The sequence below is a fragment of the Bison bison genome, unplaced genomic scaffold (genome assembly GCF_000754665.1).
Source record: "Bison bison bison isolate TAMUID 2011002044 unplaced genomic scaffold, Bison_UMD1.0 scf7180017864160, whole genome shotgun sequence".
Taxonomy (NCBI): Eukaryota; Metazoa; Chordata; class Mammalia; order Artiodactyla; family Bovidae; genus Bison; species Bison bison.
Window position 1 is genome coordinate 5,417,538 of NW_011494732.1, and position 11,233 is coordinate 5,428,770.

At 46.8% G+C, this 11,233-nt stretch overlaps 1 long non-coding RNA gene across 1 annotated transcript; it reads left to right on the forward strand.

Moving 5' to 3' along the window:
- Window positions 1-1,029: 1,029 nt before the first annotated feature.
- On the forward strand, window positions 1,030-1,961 carry LOC104989582. The gene is made up of 2 exons (XR_825383.1): window positions 1,030-1,413; window positions 1,842-1,961. It is a non-coding gene; the product is annotated as an uncharacterized LOC104989582 (long non-coding RNA).
- Window positions 1,962-11,233: the final 9,272 nt, after the last annotated feature.

Consider the following 11,233-nt stretch of genomic DNA (forward strand, 5'->3'; position numbering starts at 1 on the left):
CTTCAGGCAGAGACATCGACTCCCTCGCGGCAGCATAACCCCACCCAAGCCATCTCCCGTGGGCAGGAGCCCTGATCAGCTGCGGCGCGAAGGGCCGCGCCGGGAGGTGCCAGGGGACCTGTTTCACCCCAAAGTGGGCCAGCGGGGCCGGTCCCCGCCCCGGCGGCGCAGAGCTGACTCAGAGAGTGGAGAGGGAAAGGAAAGCGCCTGCCGCGGTGTCCACTCGGTCGCGCTCCCCACCAAGTAGGGTACCGATCTATGCCCTCGCCTCGGGATCACCTCCTTTCCAAACCAGAGAGAGCCGCAAAGCAAGCGAAGCCTCGCCCTCCCCCTCATTTGTATCAATGACAACCATTCCCTTGAGGCGCTAGTCGCTTTAGTTTCCAAACATCTTTGACATATGGCCCCGCTGCCTCTCGAGAGGCAGGTCACCAAGTGTCCACTCTTTAAAAAGGGGAAACCGAAGCACGGGAGTGGGAGGGGTTTCTGGGGGCTTCTGGAGCGAGGGTGGGGAAGAGGTGAGAAAGGTTCCGCAGCCCCTCCCCCCGCAACCCTACTAGTCCCCGCGCGCCTTCCGAGCAGCCGGCGGGACAGCGCCTTCCCGCCGCTCCCGTCACTTCGGTGTCGCCTGCAGCGCGACCCCCCAACCCAGCAGCCCCGGCGCTGGCCACCGGGGCCAATACCTCTAGCCATGACCCTGCTCTGTCACCGCCTAGGATCTCCCGGGAAACGCAGCTTTCGAAAAAAGTTGCAACAACTGTAGCCAACTGCTCCGCCGGGTCCCGGCTGCTGCCCTGATTGGCGCCGCTGCCCGTCTCTTCTCAGGCTGCCCGCCGTGATAGGCAAACTCTGGAGGGAAAGCCCGCCCTTTTCCCCGCCTCCTCAGCGGGGGCGGGGCGAGCGTCCGCACTTTCTACAAACGCTTTCGGGACAGGTCTCAGCGGAGGAGGAGGGAGGGGGTTTAAATTTTACCGTCTCTCCGCGTTGATTGGCTGTGCTGGAAGGGGAGCTGCCCTGCCATTGGGGGGCTCCAAACTCCTCCCTCTGGCGGTGCTGAAGCTCCGCCCCGGGGAGATTTAGTCACGCGGCTGGCGGCCCCGGCTCGGTGTAGAACCACAGGGGACTTCCGGTTTTTCTCGGGTTTGACCGGAACCCGACCTTTGACCCCTCGACCTCCCCTTATGGGAAGCTTAGCCCCCAGCAGTTTAACATCCGAACCACCTTTACCTTTTCAGCAGTTTAATCCATTCATTCCTACGTTGCAAGGTTTATGGAGTCTGTTCTTCCAGTATACAAAACCCGCGGGCAGAGTTCTTAAACTGACTTGAATCAGCCTCCCCGAACCAGGGCGATCCTAGCCCAACATACCCCAACTGTTTTACAGATGGGGAAACAGAGGATCAGAAGGAACAGGTAACTCACTTGCTGCCCAACGTCACGGAACAGTTTATTTCTGGGTCCTGGATCAGTCTTTTGAGTCCTAGTCCACTAGAGGGCTTCCCTCACCCCAGGGAAACAAGCCTGCGCCTTTCCCCACCCAGAGGAGCCTCGGTCGGTTAAGTCCCTGAGAAGCACAGGTATCCTAGGTATTCTTTGCTTTGAACACAGATGAGGTGTTCAGTTACAGCTCTTCGCTGGGGATCCTTCCTGGAGATAGGAGCAGAGGTCCATTCTCTCTCTTTGGTTCCCGAGATGATTTTGGAATCCCCACCATTGCCCAAGGACCCTATCATTTGCACCAGGAAAGTAGAAGAGCGAAACAAGGTGATATATGTGAAAGCACTGGGGAAAGTAGGAAGCAACACTTGTCACTCACTGTGCTTTTTGGTATATCATTTCAGCTCTCTGGTCCTCAGCTTATCCAGCTGTCAAATGATGGAGTCATCTGTGATCTGCCAGATTCCTTCCAGCTTCCATAGATATACAGAGGTTTTTACTTTCACTAAAATGCATTAATTCAACATTTATTGAGCTGTTTATTGGCTCTGTCCGATTCCCCAAGGACGCAGTGGCAAATAAGACAGATGCCTAAATTTTTTGGGAAAGAAATAAGAAACCACTTTTTAAAGGTAGTATTAAGGGGCTTCTCTGGCAATCCAGTGGTTTAGATTTTCACTTCCAATGCAGGGGGCACAGGTTTGATCCGTGGTCAGGGAACTAAGATCCCAAATGCCATGGGGAGCAGCCAAAAAAAATTTAAACAAATTTAAAGATAATACTGAATAGTGATTAATGCTGTGGGTAAAATGAAAATAGGGAATTTTACAGAGCGTGTGTGGGGAGATGGCTGCTTCTATAGATTGGTGAAGTTGAGAAATCCTCTTTGAGTTCGTGACTTTAGGTTGTACCCTGAATAAGTAAACCCCAAGGGAGAAGATACTCGCAGGTAGAAGAAATAGTGAAAGCAAATCCCCAGAATTGGGGATTAGCTTTGGTTGTTTTAGGAAAGAAAAAGAAACCCAATGTGGTTGGAATTGAGTATATCATGGGGAGAATGGATGGGGCTTCCCTGATAGCTCAGTTGGTGAAGAATCCACCTGCAGTATAGGAGACCCCGGTTCAATTGCTGGATCAGAAAGATCCTCTGGAGAAGGGAAAGGCTACCCACTCTAGTATTCTGGCCTGGAGAATTCCATGGACTGTAGTCCTTGAGGTTGCAAAGAGCCAGACACAACTGAGCGACTTTCACTTTTGGGGAGAATGGAGGGGATCAGGCTGGGAAAGTAGGTAGGGGCTAGATCGAATAGGCCACTGAAGGCTGTGCTGGTCTCTCAGCTGCAGATGCACTCTTCTCTACCCTGCCCAGCAGTATCCATCCTGCAAACTGTATTGCACCTTTGTCAGCTAGTTTTAGGTTCTGTCGATAGGAGAGGAGACTGGAAGGCAGAGGGAGGGACTCACTCGTGCATGCCCTTTTACTTGCTATTCCTATCATGGTAAGTAATGACATTTTGCTTCTGACAGGGCATTTGGTTCACTCTCCAGGTTCGTTCCAGAAATAGCCTCAGTGCGCTACCTCAGAAGTGCCAGCAACAGCCCCTTTTCAGAGTTCTGAGCCCCAGCTTGGCAGGGCCCCTCCCCTGCCAAGGGGAGGCTCTTGAAGGACCAGCACCAACATCATGGTGCCCCTTTCCCAGAGGCATAAGAACCAGCCCTCCAGGAATCCTCTTCTGATTCTTCTTGCTCTGCTAACCCCAACTGCTCTCTTTGTTCTCCGGCCCTAGAAGTAGGAACTGCTTCCTGCTGTTATGATTAAATTACTTCAATGTTCCCTTTTTGCTTGTTCAATCCTCTGCCACCTGTTTAATGAATTGCCTATTTTAAATTCTGTTTTCCTGACCAGACCCTGATGGACCCAAAAGCCATTAATAAGGACTGAGATTTTTATTGCAAGTCTGATAAGAAACTACTGCATGATTTTCTGTTTGTTTAGTATTTATTTGGCTATGCTGAGGCTTAGTTTCTGCACACAGGATTTTCATTGCATCATGAGGGATCTTTTGTTGCTATGAACTGACTCTCAAGTTGTGGCTCTTGGGCTTAGTTGCTCTGCAGCACGTGGGATCTTAGTTCCCTGTCGGGGATGTGAACCTGCGTCCTCTGCATTGCAAGGCAGATTCTTAGCTACTGGACCACCAGGGAAGTCTCCACTACATGATTTTAAGCCAAGGGTAGATGGATAGATTTGTGAATCTAAAGAGTAATTTTGCAAACAGTTACGCAAACAGAAGGACTGCAGATAGCTACTTAAGTGACAGTAATCTGCACTGAGACCTGGAATCTTGAAGTAACGTGACATTCTTTAGGAATGTCTATTTAATGATCTCCATTTTCCTAAGAGGGCCATACCACGTGGGTGTAATCACTCCAGTGCTGAGATGATTTTCGGAGAAGGCAACGGCACCCCACTCCAGTACTCTTGCCTGGAGAATCCCAGGGACGGAGGAGCCTGGTAGGCTGCAGTCCATGGGGTCTCGAAGAGTAGGACACGACTGAGCGACTTTACTTTCACTTTTCACTTTCACGCATTGGAGAAGGAAATGGCAACCCACTCCAGTGTTCTTGCCTGGAGAATCCCAGGGATGGGGGAGCCTGGTGGGCTGCCGTCTATGGGGTCACACAGAGTCGGACACGACTGAAGTGACGCAGCAGCAGCAGAGATGATTTTCCTTACTCTACTGTTATTTTACATGAATATTTGCTCCAGGCTTTTGCTGTTGTTAAATACTTTAAAAAATTTATTTATTCATTTATTTATTTTTTGGTTGCACTGGGTCTTTGTTGCTGTGTACTTTCTCTAATTGCAGTGAGCAGAGGCTTCTCATTGTGGGGGCTTCTCTTCTTGCAGAGCACTGGCTCTAGACTCCCAGGCTCAGTAGTTGTGACTCAGGCTTAGTTGCCCCTCGGCACATAGAATCTTCCCAGATCAGGGATCCAACCCGTGTCCCCTGCATTGGTGGGCAGATTCTCAACCACTGGACCACCAGAGAAGTCCTAAACACTTTTTCATTGGCATGAGTTCTTATAAGGTTCTACCAAATAGGGTTATGTGTTCCACAATCATGGCTACTGTAATCTACTAACTCCCTTCATCTGTGAGTGCTGGGAAAGATCAAGGGCAGTAGGAGATGGCAGTGACAGAGAATGAGATGGTTGGATAGCATAACTGAATCAATGGACGTGAATTTGAGCCAACTCCAGGAGATAGTGAAGGACAGGGAAGCCTGGCATGCTGCAGTTCATGGGGTTGCAAACAGTTGGACATGACTTAGCAACTGAACAACAAAATATATAATATACATACATTTTCCCATTATATGTGTGTGTATATATGTGTAATATGGATGGATGTGCACAGATGTATAAAATTCCCCATATGTAAATATACACATATATGTTAATATGTACTATATATATTTAGTACATATATACTTGGAACTCAAGCAAATAAGAGTAAAACAATACTCTCCCTACCTCATAGGTTTATTGATAGAATTCAATGAGAGAGGGGAATTTCTTGGAGGTCCAATGGTTAGGACTCCACACTTTCACTGCGAAGAGTGCAGGTTCAGTCCCTGGTTGGGGAATTAAGATCCTGCAAGCTACAGTGCAGCCAAAAATAAAGAATTAAATGACAAAAATAAAATGCATGGGGATGTAGAAATTTAGCAATTAACTTCTAAATAAAGTTGCAAAATTGCATCTTAATGAGTTGTTGTAATTTGGAGTTATTAACACTTTCTTCTCTTTCTTTTCTTTGGTTCTCTAGAAGGGAGACCAAACTTGAATGAACACAAAAATGGTATCAAGAGTATAGAATGTGGCAAGTGTGTGCCCAGTGCTCAGTCATGTCCAACCCCTCTGTGAGGAGCCAGGCAGGCTACAGGCCATGGGATTCTCCAGGCAAGAATACTGGAGTGGGTTGCCACTTCCTCCTTCAGGGGATCTTCCCCACCCAGGGATTGAACCTGAGCCTCCTGTGTCTCCTGCATTGGCAGGCTGATTCTTTACCACTAGGCCACCTGGGAAGCCCAAAATCTGGCATAGGATAAGAAATAGCCAATGCTGTGAAAAATTTGGCATAGGATGAAAAATAGCGAATGACTTTTATGTTTGATGAGCCTTTTTTTTTAATCTGTTGTAAATAAACAGGTCTATTTTTTCTCCCTGTATCTCTTTTTAAATTATTTAAAAAATTTTTTTGCCACTGCTGCATGCCATGTGCAATCTTAGTTCTTCAACCAGGGATTGAACCAGCACCTCCTAAAGTGGAAGTGCAGAGTCTTAACCACTGGACAGCCAGGAAAGTCTGCCCCCCTGCCCACTGCCCTCCCCTTCTCCCGGTCCCCCCTTCCCCACTGCCACTTCTGTCTTTAAGAAAAGGTATTACAAGCTAGTTGTTCAATTGATTGGGAATTCATTACAGTTTTAAAAATCATAATTTTATTGAAAAAGCACATGGAAAATGTATGCATTGATGAGCAAGGGTAGTTTTTTGTTTGTTTTGAAAGTCAGTTTAGAGATGGTTTAGCAGCACAGCTCAGGCTGTTCAATTTAGAATGGGATTTTTCTCACATTTTTTTGTGTGGGCTTTTTTTTTTCAGTAAACATATTAATCTTTAAAAAAATATATATATATATTTGGCCACATTGGGTCTTATTTGCAGTACCCAGGTTTTCTCTAGTAGCTCCTTGGCATGTGGGAATCTCAGTTCCCACACTGACCAGGGATCGAACCCCTACCCCTTACATTGGAAGGCAAATTCTTAACCACTGCTGCTAAGTCGCTTTAGTCGTGTCTGACTCTGTGCGACCCCATAGACGGTAGCCCACCAGTCTCCCCCGTCCCTGGGATTCTCCAGGCAAGAACACTGGAGTGGGTTGCCTTTTCCTTCTCCGATGCTTAAAAGTGAAAAGTGAAAGTGAAGTCGCTCAGTCGTGTCCGACTCTTAGCGACCCCATGGACTGCAGCCTACCAGGCTCCTCTGTCCTTGGGATTTTCCAGGCAAGAGTACTGGAGTGGGGTGCCATTGCCTTCTCCTCTAGACCCAGGGAATTCCTGTGAGACTTGTTCTTAATAGTTGCATTAGTTTGCTTGGACTGTTGTTAACAAAGCCCTACAAGCTAAGCAACTTGAGTAACAAAAATGTATCACCTCATGGTTCTAGAGGCTGGAAGTCCAAAACCAAGGTCCTGGCAGGGTTGGTTCCTGCTGAGGAACTGTTTGGAAGATTCTCTTCCATGTTTTTCTCCTAACTCCTGGCGGCAGGCTGGCTTTCTTGACTTGTTGAAGCATCACCCCGACCTCTGGCTTCATTTTCACATGCTGTTCTCCTCTTCTGCATGTCTATCTCCAAATTCCCTTTATAAGGACACAGTCATGTCAGAGTAGCGCCCACCTCAAGGATCTCATTTTAACTTGATTAGATCTGTAAAGACCCTATCTCCAAATAAGGTCACATTCTGAGGTTTATGTCAGGTCTCCAACATATGAATTCGGGGAGGACACAGTTCAACCCATAACCCTTTGTATCCCATAGTTATCCTTTTAAGTTAATAATTTAAATATGGTGTTTTTAAGGGAAAGTTTATAAAAATGAATAGCAGGGCATTCATTATAAATACATTAAATGCATAGGGTGAAAATGCAAGCAGAAATTCTCCCTAGAATTCCCTGGTGATCCAGTGGTTAGGATTCTCACTGCCAAGGGCCCAGGTCAGATCCCTGGTCTGGTAACTAGATCCCACATGCCGCAACTAAGACCCAGTATGGCCAAATAAATAAAAATAAATATAAAATAAAAACCAAGTGGTCTTCCTGGTAATTTCAAAATTGTCAAAAAATTGTAAAAAATAAAAAAGTAAAGGTTGAAAGAAAGTTAAAAAATAAAGGAGGGGCCCCATGTTGCTGATACCCAAACTCCCAGGAGGGGGTTCTGCTCAGCTGGTGTCTCTGAGCTTAGAGAGTGACCTTGTGGATGCTCTCACTGGTCCTCCTGTCTGGAAGGAGAGTTTGGTGTGATGAGGCCAGCTCTACCAGTAAAGTGTGGGAAAAAACTGCAAAATGGATACAGCTCTTGCTGTAGGAAGGAAAGGCATGTGCCAGGGTGAAGAGGTGTTGCTGGGATGAAGTTCACAGGAAACTTTTTCCTCCTCCAGCCTAGCAGCCTCCCTCTAGGCTTGCAGAGTGTAACGCTGAAACAGCTGGCAAAGCAGCAGTGTAGTTTTGCAGTGAATCACAAAGGAGAGCACAGATGCTTGAGTTTGGAGCTGAGTAAAGTTTTTTTTTAATGAATTTGACTGCACCAGGTCTTAGTTGAGACACTCAGGATCTTCGTTGGCAGCATGCAGGACCTTTACTTATGGCATGAAAACTCTTAGTTGTGGCATGTGGGATTTAGTTCCCTGGCCAAAGATTGAACCCAGGCCCCCTGCATTGGGAATATGGAGTCTTAGCCGCTGGACCACCAGGAACGTTCAGAAAAGCCATGTCTTAATAACTGGTTCACTTGCTTTGTTACTGTCTGTTGTCTCAGCTTTGCTCCTGTCTGTTACACAGAACATTTGTTACAGAAACATGTTTCCTCTTCTTGAAGTTCCCTGTTCACTTCCAGGAGTTAACACCTACTTTTCAAATCTTATGGAGGTTATCACTCTCTCAAGGAAGCCTTCTTTGATTTCCCTGATGAGATCAAATTACTCTAATAGGTTCTGTTAGCTTTTATGTTGCATTGTCACAGTTACAAGTTAACATTTTTTGCTTTGTGGATTAATGCCTACTACTCTGTAAGGGGACCATCCCCGACTCTCCCTCCCCTTGATTTGTTTTTCTTAAACTTGTGTCCCTAACACAATACCTCTAACATATGACTCAATAAATATTTTTTGAATGAAATGAGAAGTACAGTGTAAATATAAATAGCCACAGGGGAGTCGGAGTCGACACCATGACTAAATAGGGAATTTTTCTGAATTATCTGCTTCCAGCAGTATCTCTATTCTGGATGTTTCCAGTAAGTTTTCCTTCTGCCTCTGACCCTCAGTATCTCAGTTTCTATCCCCTGATACAACCACTACTTGTGTTGTCATTCTGAGATGCCCCGAGTGTACATTCAATCAAAATATATTATGTATTCTCATAGACAGAAGTGCTTCCTTCTTGTTAACAACTGTTTCACTGTAGGAAAGTACCATAGTATAGTCAGTTCATCTTTTCTTCAAAGACATTAAGGTTGTTTCCCATCTTTTGCTTCTGCAAATTGCTACTGCCATGAATAACTTTGTGCATAACATTTCTGTGCATATGTGCAGTTGTATAAATATGCCCCGAAACTCCATCTTTTACTTTGGTTCAGGATAAAGAGATGGTGCAGAGATGGCAGCAAGGATCTGGGTGTTGTTTTTTGCCCGAGCCACACAACATGAGATATCTTAGTTCCCCAATCAGTGATTGAACCCTCGCCCCATGCACTGGAAGCACTGCGTCTTAACTGCTGGACTGCTAGGGAAGTCCCTAGAATCTGGCTTAGATGCTCAGAAAGTACCAAAAAGGTGCGTCTAGTCCCAGTGTACAGCTAGAGTTTGGGGGCCACTTGGAAACTGAATTGCTCCAACCAAGTTTCAAAGACAGTGATGCATTAACTACATTCTCTTAGATTTCTTTACTGCATTCTTTCATAATATGACAATTGCTTGTTTGCTGTCAACTGTACTAGATCATAAACTAGTCTACTGGAAAGTAGTGAACAAGACAGATGAATGACTTTGCTTTCCAATGGTTTTTTTTTTTTTCGGCCTCTTGCTCTGGGGCAAGTGGGATCTTAGTTCCCCCCATGAGGGGTCTAACCTGAGCCCTGCATTGGAAGGGCACAGTCTTAACCACTGGACTGCCAGGGAAGTTCCTCCAAGGCATTGTTCTTATGGAACTGTTTTTATTATTGATATCTTTATAGGTGTGTGTATGCAGTAAATGAAATAACAGAAGTGATCAGCAAAGTAATTAACCTTCAATTTAAAATGCCTGGACTTCCCTGGTGGCTCAGACAGTAAAGAATCTGCCTGCAATGCAGGAGACCTGCGTTCAATCCCTGGGTGGGGAAGGTCTCCTGAAGAAGGGACCGACTACCCACTCCAGTATTCTTGCCTGGAGAATTTCATGAACAGAGGAGCCTCGAAGGCTACAGTCCATGGGGGTCGCAAAGAGTCTGACACGACTGAGCCACTAACATACTTTAAAATATTTATATGTACACATATATAATACAAAGGAATTGATGCTTTTGAACTGTGGTGTTTGAGAAGACTCTTGAGCATCCCTTGGACTGCAAGGAGATCAAACTAGTCCATTCTAAAGGAAATCAGTCCTGACTATTCATTGAAGGACTGATGCTCAAGCTGCAATACTCCAATACTTTGGGCACCTGATGTGACAAACTGACTCATTAGAAAAGACCCTGATGCTGGGAAAGATTGAAGGAAGGAGGAGAAGGGGACGACAGAGGACGAGATGGTTGGATGGCATCACTGATGGGATGGACATGAGTTTGAGCAAGCTCCGGGAGTTGGTGATGGACAGGGAAGCCTGGTCTGTGTCCACGGGGTTGCAAAGAGTGGGACACGACTGAGCGACTGAACTGAACAATACATATTTATGTATATAGACACTACGTTGGAAGACTCTATTCTTGCCGTAATTTTTTTCCCCCTCTCCCCTAGCCCCATACTGTCTCTAGAAGAGCTCACGCTTTTACCTCGAAGTTAACCAAACCACTAAATTTGCTTGGAGCACAAGGCGAGTTCGACGCGCCACCGGTAGGGGGCAAGAATCACCCAGCGTGCCCATTACCTAAGCAACGGGTTCAAACAGCATTCTCAGGATGACTTTACAAAAGGGTTACCAAGTTAATTTGTTTATTCTGGGTCAGGTCATTTAGTAGTAGTACCAGTAACAATAATCATAACGGAGAATACAAAAATAAGGAAGAGAGAGGAGGTAGCAACAGACCTGCAGCAATCATTAATTGAGAGCAACAGTTTGTTCCGGTTAGTGGGTGTGCGCGAGAAAAAGAGAAAGAGGGGCTAACCGCGCTCTCACTCCTTAGGATTTGATTATGGTAATAGAACAGCCGAGGGGCTCCAGTTACTTGCGGTTTCACATTAAATAAAGTGCTTTGAGCAAGCCTAAGAAGCAATAAGTAGGCGAATATTTTTTTCTAGAATTCATTAAGGTAACAAGCGTTTCAAAGTGACAGAGACACTATTAGATAACCTCCTGGGCCAAAGCCACACACCAAAAACGTTTGAAAACAGCTTCAGGCCCCTCCTAGCGACTTTGAAAGCAGGTGTGGCACGCATGCGCCCGGCCCACCAGCTGACCTCCTCGTGGCAAGTCAAAGCACCGACCTTCTTCCCGACAGCCCGCGGGGGCGAAAGGGCGGAGGAACGGAACTCTCGCGACGTCTTTCGAGCCCCGGCGGAAGCAGTAGACACGTGACTCTCCTAGGCGGCCTTCGCCTTCCCCCCTCCCCCTTCTCGGAAACCCGGCCCCCTCACCCCTCGCCCACCCGGGAGCCGCGGTAATGGACCGTTTGGGTTCCGGAATTCCCTTGGATCCAACCACTGGTACCCGGTCGGCGGGAGCGACGGAGTTCGTGCTTGGCGGCGAAGGCAGGGGGCAGTCATGGGGGGGTGGAAATCATCTTCCTTCACCTAGGACGGAGGCGGGGCGGAGAGG